Source organism: Myotis lucifugus, unplaced genomic scaffold (genome assembly GCF_000147115.1).
Source record: "Myotis lucifugus unplaced genomic scaffold, Myoluc2.0 scaffold_488, whole genome shotgun sequence".
In the NCBI taxonomy this organism is placed as follows: domain Eukaryota; kingdom Metazoa; phylum Chordata; class Mammalia; order Chiroptera; family Vespertilionidae; genus Myotis; species Myotis lucifugus.
Window position 1 is genome coordinate 246,684 of NW_005871536.1, and position 18,005 is coordinate 264,688.

General features: G+C 40.5%; 1 protein-coding gene across 1 annotated transcript in view; it reads right to left on the reverse strand.

The window, feature by feature from the left end:
• The window catches only part of LOC102431010 (cGMP-dependent protein kinase 1-like), a gene marked incomplete at its 3' end in the record, with an annotated part of 335,328 nt that overhangs the window by 245,826 nt on the left and 71,497 nt on the right, over positions 1 to 18,005 (reverse strand). The gene's annotated exons all lie outside the window — the stretch shown is intronic.

Genomic DNA, 18,005 nt, shown 5'->3' on the forward strand with positions numbered 1-18,005 from the left:
ATTATTATTTGTATCTGGTTTTGAGTATATGTATCACTGGGTTTGGCATGCCCAGTTTAATTACTCTCCCTGAGTATCAAATTAAAACACTTGGAGTGCGGGTGAATTTCCCGCCAAAATATAAGATGGCTCTGTCTTTTGGTTTTGTTCCATCCACCAAAAGGGTGGATTACAAACAAATATTTGGTAATACGCAGTTACAATCGGCCCGAGTTTACACGTTTCCCGCACTCCACCGCAAATCTATATGAACCGAGTTAAAGACGGCTCCCGCGGAGTACGCGCAATTCACGCGAGCCAACTTAACTCGTTTCCCCCACTCCAAGTGTTAAAGCAAAAAGATGAATGGCCCAGGGCAATACTCCCTCTCAGCAATTTCAAAATAATGGATCAAGTTGATAGTGGAGTCTACATTTTAGACTGCAACACACAATTGTGCAGGCTACTGCTAAGAAACAGACTTTCTATTTTTAAAATGTTAAAACCATATTGCCACCGCCTAATTCTTATTTCAGGTCAGTAGTCATGATGCCAGAGGTATCCGAGTGTCTTCAAACAGTGACAGTAGCTTTTTGCAAATTCAGTGGTGAAGTCACGTTGGAGAGGACACGGTCCACAATGTCCAACCGAAAATGCTTTGAAACAAATTCGATGACCCTTTAAATCAGTTACAAACAAAATCAATGCGGGGTGGGCGTGGGGGGAGGGGTCTCGCTCCGGAATTCTTTTAGCTGGTGATTCCAAATCATCAACACATTCAACAGCCACCAAATCCTCCTCTTAATCGCTACTTCGTTTTTACAAATAGCTTCTTTTCTGGAGCGGGGAGTAGTAATTAGAATTTCCTAGTTTGGTACAGTCAGCATTAGCATCATGACTTTCCATGCTGAGGATTAATGACAGTAGCCACAATGATAACAGAAAACGGTAACAGTTCTAATTACTGATACTCATCTTAGGAGGGTGAGCGGCTGTTAAAACATCTCTTCAGAAGTGAGAGTTCAGTCACATCTTTTTTTTTTCAACAAATGGGAAAAGCTTTCATGCTAATTAGGAAGGAAGATTGCAAATTCAAATGTCAGTCAGAGTGCACCGTGATTGTTCTTCATTTACTTTTTTCTCTCCCACCTTAAACTTCCTGGCCCTTAAGCTTTTTAAAAAACCGAGGCTACATTTAAACAGGAGCCATAGGAGGCCTCCTGGTTTCCACTTAAAACAACCCTTCCCAGTTCAACAAGGGGAGTTTCTCATTTATTTGTACTTGAAAAATGAAATCTGTTTTCTAAACATTGTCAGGAACTCCTATGCCTAGAAAGCCACAGTTTATTCATTGTTCTCTTAAAGCACATGATATAATGACCAGAAAGGAGTCCAGAGAAATAACGTCTTGTCCATTGCTTCATAATCAGCCATAAGCACCCTTAGCAAATGACTTCTTGGCAAGCAAGTCCATCATTTCATCTACAAAATGACAAAGTTGGAATTGGTGGTGTTTCCTAAATTCTCCAGACATGTGAGTCACCCAGGCTGTTGTGGGGCGAATGGACTGTGACTACGGTTTGCCAAACTCAGTATCAGAACCTCCAGGTCCGAGAATATACAGATCAGATTGGAGTTAAATGTGAGGAACTGTTTCCAGGACCCTGGACAGCAAGAGGCAGGAGCGTGTTCAGGACCAGGTGGAACTGAACTTCCTGCCACGTAAGGATGCGCCCTCTTGAGGATGTATTTGGTTCACAAACCAGATGAGCACAACACCTGTGAACATTCCCTTAAATCAGGGGTTGTGAAATTTCTTCTGTAGAAGCCCACATTGTGACTACTTCAGGCCTTTGAGCCACGTGGTCTCTACTGTGACTACTTAGCTCTGACTGCAGCACCAAAGCTGCTTTAGACAATAAGTAAAGAAATGAGTGTGGCTGGCTGCCAGCCAAACTTGCATTTGAATTTTCATATGGCATGAAGTGTTATTCCTCTCCTGATTTTTTCAACCATTTAAAAATACAAACACTCGTCTTAACTCATGGGCCCTACAAAAATAGTTAGTGGGCAGTTTGCTGATCCTTGTCTTAAACAGAAATGCTCAAATTGTAAGGCAATGTCTTCCCAAATTACAATAGAAGCCAGATTGTCCAAGGACAGGAACAGAAGCAAGTGTCACCTTTTCAATCCTAGCAGGTTCTCACCTGCCTCAGGTGTCACCAGCAGCCCTGCACATAGGAAGAGGGGGCCTGGGAAAGGCCACCGCGATGGGGTGTGCAGTCCTGCTGGATTTAGCTGCCCACTTTCACGAGGGTCCATTTCCTTCACTAAATAAATTGGGAATCTAGAGCACTTAAATGAATGTGTGTGTGCACGTGTGTGTGCATGACTGTGCATATGTAGGTATGTGTGGGATGTCTATGCTGCCAATCTATACCCTGACCTGCAATAGTTATTTAAAATAGCTATTTAAAATACAGAATTCCACAGAGATCTAGTGAGTGGAATGTTTTTCTGAATTCTGTGAGTTGCTCTAGCAAATTCATCAAGCCTGATGGGGAACTTGAGGGAAAGTCTGATTTATAGCCAATCATTCAGAAGTACAGGTAACAGCCTGAACTTGTGACTGACATCTGAAATCCAAGTAGGGGGTAATGGGAACCCCCATGGACAGCCAGTCAGTCAGAAGCATAGGTGACTATGGGGAGGGGGGTGTGGGCAGTCCCACAGGACTGAACCCTTGACCTCTGGGATCTGATGCTACCTCTGGTTTCATAGTGTCAGGACTGAGCCAGCTAGCATTTCAAGAACTGGTGGCATGGGAAACCCCCTTCCACATGAATTAGATTGGATCCAGGAACCCAAAATAAATGGACACAATATGGTACATCATAGACTGGAACATTATTCATCCATAAAATGGAATGAAATTCTGATACACTCAGCTACAAAAGAGAATAAAATTTGGACACATGCCACAACACAGATGAATTTTGAGGATATTATGCTAAGCATAATAAGCCAGTCACAAAAGGACTGATATTGTATTCTTCTGATATGAAGTACCAAGACTAGGCTAATTCATAGAGACAGAAAATGGAATAAAGGTACCAGAGGCTCAGGAAAGAGTGGGAATTATCATTTAACTGGTACTGATTTCCTGTTCAAGACAATGAAAAATTCTGGAAATAAATAGTGGTGATGGTGGCAAAACAATGTGAATGTACTTGATGCCACTGAACTGTGCATTTAAAATGGTTAAGATGGTAAAGTTTATGTCATATATATTTTACCACAATGAAAAACAGATTTAAAATAAAGAACAGGTGTCTGGCCTCCTCCCTTAGATTTATTTCAGCAGTTCTGAGGTGTCCAGATATCTGTATTTTAAGCAACGGCCCCAGGTGAGTCGTATGATCTGGTCTGTTTCAGAAACTAATGCTGGAGTAAAGGTCTCGCACAGATTGCACATTCATGGTGCAGTTAGGGTCTGCCCTTCTCTAGGGCTGTTACATGACCCTGTCTAGTTTATACATATACCATGGGTGTTCTGAAGTGATATCATCAGATAGAAGTACAAACCAATATTAACAGTAAAAGGTGAGATAAGGTTGTTGACTGTGAGGTCCTGGAAGCAAGAAGGCTTCTAGAAGTGATACTTGGTGTGGGGAGGGCGGGACCACCAACTCTTATGCTAGGCAAGAAATATCCAGGGAAAATGGGCCCTGGGCCGTCAGTCTATAATGAACTGATATGACCAGAGGGCAGGACAGGACTGTTTTTGGTTCACAAACCAGAAACACGGTGGCAAGTCTGAAACTTTGGGAAACTCAGCATCACACAGAGCAAGTAAACCTACGGTAATCAGGGACGAGGAGGCTCTGTCTGAGCAAAGAGGTTGGGCAGGCCACACATCTATGACAGCTTAGCTCTAAACAGTAGTGACAGCTGTGCACCAAAGGGCAGCCTTTCTTGGAATAAACTGCTCAACAGCATCTCTTGGCACAAATAGCAATCCCCATCGTCAGCACCAGCTTTGAATATGAAAGACCAAGCTGGCTGTATCAATCCTGCTATGGGTCATACACTGAAAGAAGCTATTATCCCCTTCATTACCTTTTCTACGCCCAAACCCATACTCCTCTGAGCTGAATTTCTGCTCTCTCCCCTCGTGTTCCTCACTGTTCATCCACTCTTGTGACAGGTTCTCTGGCCCAGCTTTCAATTCAGATTTGTCCTTTATGCCAGTGTCATCCTGTAATTCTGACTGCTGCATATTTCTGACCATAGTAAGTTTCTTCCCCAAATCTTTTATTTTGCATAGAAATATTTTTTAAATATGCTCAGAGGAATATAATGATGTGTATGATACGTTTTATATCATGTTATTAAATTATTAGGAAACATTTGGATGGAATGAACAATAAATGACAGTAAGCGCTAACAATATATCCTCGTTTTGTGACAGGCATTATGCTGTCCAGTATGTGGATATTACATTTAATATTTAAAAACAGCAGTTTCTAGTCTGACATCTAAAGGGCTTGGAAATCATCACTCTCATCTTCACAAGAAAAGAAGCTGAACTAAAAATCAATAATTTTTCTTATATTCATCAGAAAAGTGAGGACATGGGGCCACGTGTTGCCCTGAAAACTGCAGAGATGGACAAGGGGATACAGAGATCCACAGGTACCAAGGGGAGCATATGCCCCCAGCTAGATCCAATGCCAGCAGGAACACTTTAACCTGTCATTGACGAATTGCTAAAGGCTCAGTGTGGACTAGCTTGAGAGTTAAAACTCCTAGGAGGCCTGGTCATGTGGGGGAGGAGAATTCCTTACATTTTCATGAGTTTTACCCCCAGGAACTCTAACAGGTTCTCGCCCTAAAGATGGGAGCAAAATTCCCTGTGCTTTTCTCAGGGACAGAGCAAAAGTACTGTCATCATTTTTTTTAAATCTTTATTGTTCAGATTATTACAGATGCTCCTCTTCCCCCGCCCCCCCCCATAGCTCCCTTCCACCTGGTTCCCACCCCAATCCAGGCCCTCGCCCCCCCACTGTCCTTGTCCATAGGTATAAGCTCTTTGTCCAGTCTCTTCCTGCACCCCCACACCCCCTTTCCCCCGAGAATCATTAGTCCGCTCCCTTTCCATGTCCCTGATTCTGCTACACTCACCAGTCTGTTCTGTTCATCAGATTTCCTATTCATTTTATTTCTAGATTCACTTGTTGACAGATATGCACCCATTGTCACTTTGTTGTTCCTAATTCTTTATCTTTACCTTTTTTTTCCTCTTCTTCTTAAAGAATACCCCTCAGCATTTCATATAATACTGGTTTGGTGGCGATGAACTCCCTCAGCTCTTTCTTGTCTGTGAAGCTCTTTATCTGACCTTTAATTCTAAATGATAGCTTTGCTGGGTAGAGTAATCTTGGCTGTAGCTTCTTGCTATTCATCACTTTGAATATTTCTTACCACTCCTTCCTGGCCTGCATAGTTTCTGTTGAGAAATCAGCTGGCAGTCGTATGGGCACTCCCTTGTAGGTAACTAACTGTTTTTCTCTTACTGCTTTTAAGATTCTCTCTTTGTTTTGAACTATACTAAGAGCTTTCTGTTCTCCTTAACAAGGCCTACCCTTGAGGGAAACTGTTTTACTAGAGCCTAAAGGGGTTTTCACCAACCTGGCTTTTTGATTAACCAACCTGGCTAAAGAAAATACTCAACTCTAGCTCTCTCTAGCCTTTGATGTGGGGGGAAAGAATTACTGAACTCAGGCTCATTCAAAGACAACAAATCCCCTGCCCTTTATATCTCACCACCCATAATGGCTAATTTTATCTGACAACTTGACTGGACCACAGGGTGGCCAGATATTTGGCTAAACATTATTTCTGGGTATGTCTGTGAGAGTGTTTCTGAATGAAATGAGCACTTGAATCAGTGGGCTCAGTAAAGGAGTTTGTTCTCTATATATCTATATACACACACATATATATATACATATATATGTATACACACACGTGTGTGTGTGTGTGTGTGTGTGTGTGTGTGTGTGTGACACCATCCAATCAGCTGAGGGCTAAATAGAGAGAGACACCATCCAATCAGCTGAGGGCTAAATAGAACAAAAAGGCAGAGAAAAGAAGAATTTGGCCCTTTCTGCCTAACTGGTTAAGCTGGGACATCAATCTTCTGCTCTCAGCACTCCTGGTTCTCAGGCCTGAAATCTCCACCAGTGGCTTCCTTGGTCCTTGGGTCTTCATGTTTGCAATGAATTACACCACTGGCTTTTCTGTATCTCCAGCTCACAGACAGCAGGAAGCGGATGTCTCAGCCTCCATAATTCATATTCTCATTCTCTCATTCTCTTCTCTCTCCTCTCTCCTCTCTCTCTCTCTCTCTCTCTCTCTCTCTCTCTCTCTCTCTTTCTCTTTCTCTCTCCCTGTCTCTCTCTCTCGTCTCTCTGAGTGTGTATGTGTCCCAACATGTTTATAGTTGTTGCTATTGGTCCTGCTCCCCTGGAGAACCCTAACAGAGCTCCTGTATAATAACTGGGATTACAGCTAAAAGACTGCAAGTCTCAGGACCTCTTTAAGAAGGAGTTGAAGCGTACACTAGAGGAAATTTTAGTTTTGACACCAGATCTACAGTAAACAGTAAGCACGGTCTAACTCTTATCCTAATTAACATAAAACCTTCCATTAAAGGCCTATCTGCCTCATTTCTTTTTACCCAATACAACATATCTGGCTTTCAATTAAAAAATCACTTTAAATATAAAGACACTCATAGATTAAAAAGTTAAGGGATAGAAAATGATATACTGTGCTAACAATACTCAAAAGAAGCTGGAGTAGGTATATTAATTTCAGGTAAAATGAACTTCAAAACAATAAAAAATATTTAGGACTAAAGAGGGACATAACTAAGTGACAAAAGCATCAATTCTCCAAGAAGACATAATGATCCTTAATATGTATATGCCTAGTAATAAAGCATCAAAATACATGAAGCAAAAATGGATAGATCTGCAAGGAGAAAGAAATGAATCTACTAATATAATTGGAGATTTCAGTATCCCTGTATTAGTAACTGACAGATCCAGCAGTCAGAAACTCAGTTGAACTGAACGGCACCATCAATCAACGGGATCAACTGACATTTACTAAATAATTCATCCAACAACAATAGAATATACATTTTTCTCAAGCTCACATTAAACATTCACTAAGATATACAAGAGTCTGGTTGTAAAACATATCTTAACAAATTCAGAAATATAGCAAGCATACAAAATATGAGCTTAGGCTACAGAACTAAGCTAGAAATAAAAAAAAAGAACAATTCCCTTGCAACTGCAAAAAAAAAAGAATAAAATACATAGGAATAAACTTAACAAAGGATATGAAGAGCCTATATACTGAAAATCACAATGCACTATTAAAAAGAGACTGAAAAAGACACAATATAATGGAAAGATATTCTGTGTTCATGGAGTGACATCAATGTAGTTAAAATGTCCATATTACCCAAAGCAATATATAGATTTAATGCAATCTCCATCAAAATTGCAATGACATTTTTTTAAAGAAACTAAAATAAATCACCAGATTTGTATGGAACCACCAAAGACCCCAAATAGCCAAAGCAATCCTCAGAAAAAAGAATGAAGCTGGAGGTATCACACTACTTGACTTCAAATTATACTACAGAGCAATGACAATCAAAACAGCATAGTATTGGCAGAAAAACAGGCACACAGAACAATGAAATAGAATTAACAACATGGAAATAAAGCCACACGTATATGGGCAGATAATTTTTGACAAAGGAACCAAAACATACAATGGAGAAAACAAAACCTCTAGAATAAATGGTGCTAAAAGGTCACATGCAATAAGAAGAAACCAGTTGGTAGTTAAATAGACTACAGTTGGTCCCCATGTACCAAGACAAGTACTAAATTGCAAGTGTAGGAAATTTGGAAGATGGCTGCTAGAGGCAGTTATCTCTTCATGAAACAGGGTAATTGACAACAGTTCAACTCTCTGCCCAGGAAAGTTATTTGGAAAGTCAGATTTACAAGATTTTTCCTCTTCTTTAGAATATTTCTTCAAAGGTTTGGCCTTTGTTATATCTCCCTGGGACAGATAAAGAAGACAAGAGAGATGATAGAAGTGCATAAACCTTATTCCTTCCACATGATCTTCCAGCCCTTGGCTCCCACACCTGCTTTGCCTCCTCCTCAATTCTGAGTCCTTGGGATCCTCTACCAGAAACCACTGTAATATATTTTCAGAGAGCAGACATGCCCTCTTGTATTGCAGAACGCATGCTCCCTATCCTTGACATATTTGCATTCAATTTGTGGTGATAGCATCCAAATGTGAAACCAAAGAGTTGTGTTTCATTCACTGAATCATCATGTAGCACAAACCTATTAAAAACCTACTCAGACTATTCATTCAACAGATATGTAGTGGTTATGTAGTAAGTGTCAGGCATAATTCTCGTGCAAACCCTTTCCCTGATGGAAATTGGAATAGAAGCTGAGATACATCCTACCCTTGAGGTAGCTGCAGGAAATTGGGAAACAGGCAAGTTCCAAGAAACATAGGGGCAAAGGGATTAAGGGGAAAACAAATTGTAGAAAGGAATGAAGGGGAAAACAAACAGGAAGAGGATAATGCAGAGTTAGCCAGAGTAAACTTCTAAAAAAAATACTTGTTATTAAAAAACATGTTTGGAAGAGGAGAGAAGCGTCAGGGATAGCCCACTGCTCTCACATTAGAGTTAACGATTCCTGGAAATGTAAACTGATTTGCACAACATCATCCAGAGCCAAGCGCAAAGGCAGAATGTTACACTAAAGGCCTGTTTACAAGACAAACCTTGTTACCTTTATTAAAATAATAACTTTTAGCTGTAGGTCATAAAAGAGAATGGTGGCTCTTCCCAGGGGGCTGAGAGCAGCTCACAGACCTCAGATAACTAAGCGAGCACACAGGATGTGTGCTAACCAGAGGAATCCTCTCTCTCAGGGCTGCTATCTCACGAAAGCCTTGGCAGGTCACAGGTCCCTCCTCATTAACATTGACTGACATTTGATGAATGTTCAAGCCTGAAATACTTGCCCGCCCTGCTTCAGAGCCTTATCTTTCAGGAAACAGCCTTGCAGCCACTGCCCTAAGAAACTGTGTGCTTCCTTCTCTGCAGGGGCTGGGAGGGTGCCTTCCTGTGGGTTTCCAAGGGGACACGTCTTTCCACTCTGGGGAGACAGGGAACGGAATGCCTGCACCGCACCCTGCTCCGAGCTGTTTGCTGACTCTCCATCACAGATAGGTTTTGCATTTTGTGACTGAAACTGGTTAGCTTCTTACTTGTGCGCTGTAAGCGCAAGTGGGCCTCTATTCTTCACTGACTTATGTCTTAGATGCCTACTCTGTACAAGCCCCTGAACTAGGTATTTTGGCAGCCATGCCTCAGATGAAAAAATAAAGAAAAAAGAGTTTTGCAAATCTTCAGTCATGCATTCGTTTAACCAGAGGACTTTGTCTCGTTCAGACCAGGTGTTTATCACTGTGCTCTGTTAAAGGAAGTCAGGGCTCATCATGATCGGCTCCAATACCATCAAATGCCATTTGGCAAATGGGATCTCACACATATGCTGAAGGCAGGCCACTAACTCATAGTTCCGCGCAAATTCGCTGTTTGTTTCCAAAACCCACAAACGACAGCAAATTGCAAGTACTGATCAGGTTTATAAATTCTTATGTAGCAAGCATTTCAAGCACTTTCTATGAAGGCTTTCTAGAAAGCTGATTTATTACAGATTGGCTTCCTATTTGCAGAGTGCATACATTTTAATGAATTGCAGGCAGCACGGAGCAAAGCATACATATTCTGGTGCTAAAAGGACTAGAAATGTCTTGTGTTGGAGCTTGCAGATAGCATAAAATGGATTCCTGTCATAAATTAAAAACACTCCCAGGGGGGTGGGGGGCAGGGAAGTAAATATTTTCATAAGGAAGTACCTATTTGTAAGAAAGAGTGGAGGTGGGGAAAAGAATATTTTTTTTGTTTTTGTTTGTTTTTAAATTTATCCCACAAATTTTCAAAATGCAGTGCAGCCTATTAATGACAGGGGCTGGTTCCAGTGTCAGAATGGGTGGGGTAAAATACTTCCCCGTTTATTTAGCTGTATTACCTGTGCCTCAGTTCCCCCCGCTGTAAATTGGGAAGAGTAAAAGCATTTACCTCGGATGGTACTAAACAGAAGCCTTTAGCCTGGCACAGAATCAACCTGAACAACTAGAAGGTATTAGCATTGTTTTTCTCTGCTGCTTATAGGTACCCAGTGGGAAAAAAATAGCATATAGTTATTGCTTTTAAAGAAACTTATGATTTAAAGAGGCAAATCTTCACTAAAGCAACTGGACAAGCACTTATTTCTTCCACATAATGATAACTAAATTAATCTAGGAGATAGAGAAGAAATTCCCTAGAGAGAAAGAAGTGAACATGATTGAGGCTCAGAACTATAATGGTTCTAGTTCACAATATAATTACACAGAATATCAGTTAGGCAGAAGTCAAAAAGTCAATATTGTTTAAACATCAAATCAATGCAGTTAAGTATCCATGATATCCTACGTTAACTTAAAGTCACCCCTTCGGAGATAACTTTCCTAACCACCCACGCTAAAAAGTAGTCCACTGGTTCCTGGCACTCTCTACCATATTATCCTATTTTCTTTTCTTTTTTTAAAAAATATATTTTATTGATTTTTTTACAGAGAGGAAGGGAGAGGGATAGAGAGTTAGAAACATTGATGAGAGAGAAACGTCAATTAGCTGCCTCACCCCCTACTGGGGATATGCCCACAACCAAGGTACATGCCCTTGACCGGAATCAAACCTGGGACCCTTGAATCCGCAGGCCGATGCTCTATCCACTGAGCCAAACCGGTTAGGGCCTATTTTATTTTCTTCACACTTTCAGCAGAGTTTCCTAGTGGTATCACATCTATGAATTACAGCCATTTCTCAGTCTCTACACTACTGACAGTTAGGACTGGATGATTGTCAAGCAGTACTCCACTGTGTGAGTGTACCAAACTCTGTTTATCCATTCACCAGCTGATGGATATTTGATTTGTTTCTAATTTTTGGCTCTTATGAGTAACACAGCAAGGCACATTTTTGAACAAGTTTTTGTGCAGGCACGTGTTTTCAGTTCTCTTGGGCAAACACCTAGGAGTAGAGTTTCTGGGTCACATGGTAGCCCTATCCTAGTATTTCACATTTTGAGGCTTTGCCAAACAGTTTTTAAAAGAATCTGAACCATTTTACAACCCCACCAGCAATATTCAAGAGTTGTAATTGCTCCACATCCTTGCCTACATTTGCTATTACCTATCTTTTCTTATTCTAGCCATCCCAGTGGGTATGAAGTGGTATGTCACCAGGGTTTGAATTTTTATTTTCCTAATAACTATTAATGTTAAGCATCTTTGCATTGTTTATTGGCCTTTTGCATTTCTCTTTTGGAAAAAATATCTATTCAAGTCATTTATTTTAAAACTAAACTACTTACCTTTTTATTGTTGAGTTGTAAGTGCTCTTTATATATTCTATATCCTCTGATGGTTAATTTTATGTGTCAATTTAGTTGGTCATGGTGTCTAGATATTCAGTTAAACTTTATTCTAGATTTTTCTGTGAAGGTATTGTTGAGATTAATGTTTAAATTGGTGGACTTTGAGTAAAGCTGATTACCCTCCATAAAATGGGTAGAATTCTTCCAATCTATTAAAGGTACTAATAAAACAAAGAAAATTATTATTAACTATATTCCCTATGATGTACTTTAGCTTCCTGTGAGTATTCTGTAACTGCTGATTTGTACTTCTAAATCCCTTTGCCATTTTCACCCAACCTCTCTCCCATCTGGCAAATGTTAAAATGTTCTCTGTATCTGAGTCTGTTTCTGTTCTGCTTGTTTATTTTGTTTTTTAGGTTCCATATATAAGGGAAATCATCTGGCATTTGTCTTTCTCTCTCTGACATATTTCATTTAGTGTAATACCCTTTGGGTCTATCCATATGGTTGCATGTGGCAAGATTTCATTATTTCTTATGGCTGAGTCATATTCCATTGTATAAGAACCAGTTCTTTATCCATTTATCTACTGATGGTGCCAGATGGGTACTGGATTTATCAGGGTGATCGTTCTGTAAGTTATATAAATGTCTACACATGGGGTTATATACCTGAAACTAATAGAATATTTTACATCAACTGTAATTTAAAAAGAAATAAAAATAACATAGTATAAAATAAAATAAAACAAAGACAGACTTCTCTTGAGCAAAAAGGAATACCGCCAGAAGACTACCACTGGAATTGAACTACTACAAAATCAGCTCTACTGTGGTCTCCAGCCTACTAGACCATTCTGTATATGTTTAAGTTGCCAGTTATCATCATTACATGAACCAAATTCCTTAAAATCAATCATTCAGTCAATCAATCTCTCTCTCTCTCTCTCTCTCTCTCCCTCCACACACACACACACACACGTATACCTTACTGCTTGTTTTTCTGGAGAACCCTAATACAAGCCCTTATTGCTTACATGATTTGCAAATATGTTCTCCCATTTCATATTTACTTCTATAATAGAATAAGATATAAAACTACTAATATGAAATTGAGAATTTTTGTCTTTATTTTTTAATCTCTCCACAGTGCCACAACGTATACACACATGGGCTCACATGCACACCTCCTGTTCTTACCCTTTCAAAAGTAGCCATTGGTCCCATAGAAGGGAAGACCCTAAACAAATCAGGGAAATCTAAACAGACAGTTAAACTTCAAATTCAGAGTAAAGCAATTCAGAAAGAACAGATTCTTTGGATTCCCTCCAGTGTGGCTTTGACTGGCAAGAACCAAATCTAAAGGAAGGGAAGAAAAAGTTTAATAATAACAGATTTCACAGAAAACTAATAATGTTCTTGTCTACTCCATCAGTTTCTTTCCTGAAGACTCCAGGCCCGTTTAGAGTGGCAAAAATAACTCCAATAACTCAATCAAATGCAGGGCATTTCCCCTGGTTTACAGCTAGAGAGGATGAACATGGAACCCCCAAAGAACAGCTGCACCGCCAAAGCAATGAAATATTTCATCAGCCCTGCTGGACCCTGCAGCAAGGAGGCGTGCCTGTTACATTACCCTCCTTCTCCAATGACGGCCCCTGGACTATATCATGTGATACTTGCTTCCTACCATATTAGCCAGAAATGGTGAGTTGAAAAATGTTTTCTACCTTTGTCTTTTATCTATTTTTACTTTCTCATCATGTCCTTCTCAAGAATTCAAGAAGTCTGAGCAATGTTATCTGTCTAAGACCTGTCAGGGCCATAATGGTTTAAATATCCAGTAAACAATAACATAAATAAATGCACCACTCGAGGAACACAAACCAGAACATTATTTAGGCTGAAATGTGTCAAAGATCCAATCACACAAAGTTGCAGACCCATAGGTAGAGAGCTCTTTAAAAGCTGGTGAAATCGAGAGGGTTTGTTTTTTAACACTAAAACCATCAAATCCTATGTTTTAATGAGAAAACTGGACATGAAATATATTTCAATATAAGAAAAGAAGTGTTTATATATGGCTTATTTTCCACTTAAATATCGAAGATTTAAATCTAGACCCATATCCCACTTCTATTCACATAAAGGAAAAATAGGCTATCCCACATGGTGAAAAGTGAATCTGTTGACTTTATTTATTCTTCAATCTTGCATTTTCAATGAAATAGTTTTCCTTGAGTTACCTAAACCTTTTCACCCTTGTTGGTGAAGCATAACCCTTACCCAAATTAATGTTCAAGCACTCTTTGTGACATGACACCAGATTAATTTCTGCTCCTCTTCTCTATAAGAAAATGTTTCTATTTGTCAGTTTCTTTAAAGATGTTAACACAGTCCCAATATTTGGAGACATATTAGACAGAAGTTATTTACAGTGACTTTTTCCCATTGTGCTTGGGTAGCTAATCATTAAAGGGAGCTATTTCTCAGATGGAGATTAGCGAGAGGTTATTCCATCCGTTTGAAAAATGTAATTCAACAATAGTGACTAATCCTGTGTACATAAAGGAAGAAGGAAGGTATGTTCGGTTGTTTAGTGAGAAAGAAGAGATTAGATCTTATAATCTCACAGTTTTGTTTTGTTGTTGTTGTTTTTTTCATTGACCCCAGGTACATTGTAGACCCTAAAAATAGACCCAATACTTGATTAATTTCTATACATGTTTTACTATAATACAAAGGATAGTCTAGAGGTTAATGAAACCAGTTTATAAAGTCAAAACTTTCTATTCCCTATATGTACCTAAAAAGTCTTCTATAATGTTTTACAAACTGCAAAATGGATTCTCTAGCAAACTAAATCCAGTAGCTCTAACATGTTTCTAGTATATATTCAGACTTGAGCAGATATGAGATAAGAAGAACATACTAAAGTGGCAATAAAGGTAAATATTTAGAGAATCAAGTAATTATTTCAATGTGTCTTGCAAAACACAACCTAGAAAAATGTTTGGACACTGTGCTTGACCTAGATAAGCCTTTCACCAAGAACCTCTTTATATCTACACTAGAAGCCCGGTGCACAAAAATTTGTGCACTCGGGGGGTCCCTCAGCCCAGCCTATGCCCTCTTGCAGTCTGGGACCCCTTGGGGATGTCCCCCTGATGGCTTAGACATCCCTCTGGCAGCCCAGAAGCCCTCAGGGGATGTCCACTTGCCAGCAGGAAACAGGCCTAAGCTGCAGTCGGACATCCTTAGCGCTGCTGAGGAGGTAGGAGAGGCTCCCACAACCACCACTGTGTTGGCAGCCGTCAGCCTGGCTTGTTTGCCCTGAAGGATGTCCCGGATCAGGGTGGGGGTCCCGCTGGGGTGCCTGGCCAGCCTGGGTGAGGGGCTGAGGGCCGTTTTCAGGCTGGCCATGCCCCCCGGCAACCCAAGCTCCCAGTCTCTCTCTTTTTTTTCCTGGAATTTATTTATCTTCTATAATTGAAACTTTGTAGCCTTGAGCGGAGCCCAGGTCTGGCCAGGGCAGGCAGGAAGCTTGGCTTCCTCCATCACCAGGGGCAACTCAAGCCTCCTGTTTGCTCCAGCTCCATGACTGGCAAAGCCCGCCACCCTCTGGCCTTGTCTACTTTCCTCTAACAGTCTCATCCTACCCCAGTATAAACCTTATTTCTGTTCCCTAAGGACAGCAACCTCATTCCTAGTTCAGGACCTTATGCCTGCTCTTCCCTCTGCGTGGTACACATGGGATCTTATATCTGCATTTAGATCTCAGCTTAAACATCACCTCATCAGATAGGTCTCCATTAGTAACACAATACAGAGTGGCCTCATCACTGGATGGTGTTTTCCTTACAAACTTCTCTGTGTCCTCCAAGAAGCATATGCTATGGGACAGCAGGAGCCTGGATCCCCAGAGCTTGGAGCAATTGCTGGCACATGGCAGGTGCTCCAGAAATATTTGTGGAGCAAACAAGGCTGCAAACTTCTTTGTTGAATGCTAGAAGAATACTGCTTGCCTTTCACAATAATCTGGGTTTCTTTCATCTTCTTGTGGATAGTGGTAGAAAGAAAGACAGCCCAATTATCATGCAAAGCCATTCCCTTTAATGTTTTGTGACACTGGTATTGCTTTTGCTCTTCCAAATTTGCTTCATGCTATCTGATACATAATTTAATCTAATTTCCCACTGTGCTTGTTTATTCGACTTGAGTTGAACACTTTCATGCATTGGGTAGTATGCTTATCTGTGTACTTCATATTTTGTCTATTTAGTTCATTTTCATGTCCTCAAAACAAATGTGTGGCCACTTAATCATCTGTTTCTATTTCCGTGTGGTGTTGGTATAGACTGTGTTGTGGCTTGCAGAATCCAAACATCAATTAAAGGCATCTTCTGACTAGGAAATCTGACATAAAACACTAAAATATTTCTTTGCTCAGAATTATTTATGGAGCTATGGTTATTGTTTTTGCAAAACATAGACAATGCTCTCACAGTTGTGGAAAAGAAAGAAAATGATTAAAGGATTGCATGGCTTTTTTTATGACCTTGATTCGGACTAATAAATTAGTAGATTGTTTTGTTTGTAAAAAAAAAGAAGAAGGTAATTGGAGAATTTTTCAGTGTATTCAACATGAAAAGCAAAAAGCAAAGCAACTAGGAAAAGCAGTTTTCCATTTACAGTGGTTTCAGGTACAATGGTCGGCGCATTCCGAGAGAAATACAGCCAGTATTTCTTTTCATGAATTTTTTATACTTGAATGTAGGAATCAAATGTGAATTCTGCCTTACTTTGTGTTCCTATGTGAGGGAGGCCAATACATCATAGGGAAGCTCACCCTGGCAAGCCTCAAACTGAGACTTTGTATGTATGAAGTTCTACAGATTATAGATTTACTGCTATAATTAATACCTGGAGACAAAAACACTGGCAGTATCTTTGCAGTCCAGTTCACCTCAGTTATAGCACAACTCCAAAACTTCTTCAACGCCATGAGACCAAATTCAATGATCCTATAATTTCTCACTGGCCCTTGCTCCTTCTAAGGCTCTTCTTCTCCTTGCCCAGTTTAAATTCCAAGGCCAATCATAATCCTTTCTTCACATGCACCCTCAACCCCTTGACCACAACTCCCTCAACCACTCATCTTTTCTTGGCAAAACAAACAAACAAACAAAAAAAAACCAATCCTGGTTACATCCAATTCTTTGTCTTCCTGGAACCTAACTTCAGGCAAACAAATGGGGCTGAGCACACACACGCATGCACACACACACGCACGCACGCACGCACGCACACGCACCTTGAATAAACTTGAGACACCTTCTTCCAGACTCTAGGTGTCAGGTCTTCTTTTTCTTAGAGCATTTACTTGAGGAAGTCTGCAACTGTAAACACTTAACCTGCCTCTTTGAGATGCAAAGCTTCTCCCAGCCTTTGCCAGTTTTATAGCCCAGAAAGGTCTTTCTCAAGGACCTAGCAGCTCTGCCTTACAAATGTCATCATAGAAGGAGACAGGGCCCTATCCCCCAGTCTCTGGGGGAGGGTGGGAGCCTAGCTTCCACAGGGATAATGAGCAAACAGTGATGACCTAGTCACATTGCCCAACCGCCTCCCCACCGCAGTACTTTTCCACCGGCTCACCTCAGCCCTTAAGAGTCCTCCACCTTTCATTCCAGCACAGTTGAGTTTTCTCTCTCCCCTACTGCAAGCCTTAAGTAGGCTCTCCCTGGCCTGTTCAGCTTAGATTTGGGATTGCACGCATCAAGTGGAGCCTGAATGATGTCCCGCAATCATACTGTGCTTTGCTAGTCCATCCCCTTTCATTTTTCTCGCATTACCTCCTCTGTCCTCAAACCTCTCATACCTCTACTCAGTCCTCATTCTCAGTTGGGATGACCTTGCTTTCTAGATCACCAAGGAAACAGAAGATACCAGAACAGGTTTTCTCCAAGCACCCAGCTGCACATGTGAGACACTCTGCCTCCCCTGTGTCTATGGGCACCAGAGACCCTATCCTCAGGATGCTGCCTGTGTCAAACCCCTCTGTCTCCTGCTTCAACATTTTTTTTGAGTTTCAAAGGTCCAGAGAATAAGCAAAAATGACACTTTCACTTTCAGGCACATAACGATGTGTGAAAATATACTCATGTGCTAATAAAATATATACTCAACTGTTAATTCCCCTTGTAAATCTGCTCATCCGAACCTTCAGAGGGGTGATTAACTACACTCTTGCTTCATGTGGACGGAAATGAGATAGAAATATGCCAGCTCCCATTCTTGGAAGTCAACGTGACCTTATATTTGCTACAATCAAGTTTTTCTCCCTCTGTAGTTGATGTGCACATTTCTGACTATGAGTAAATGTCAGATGTGCTAAGCTGCTTTTTATTGAAGCTGA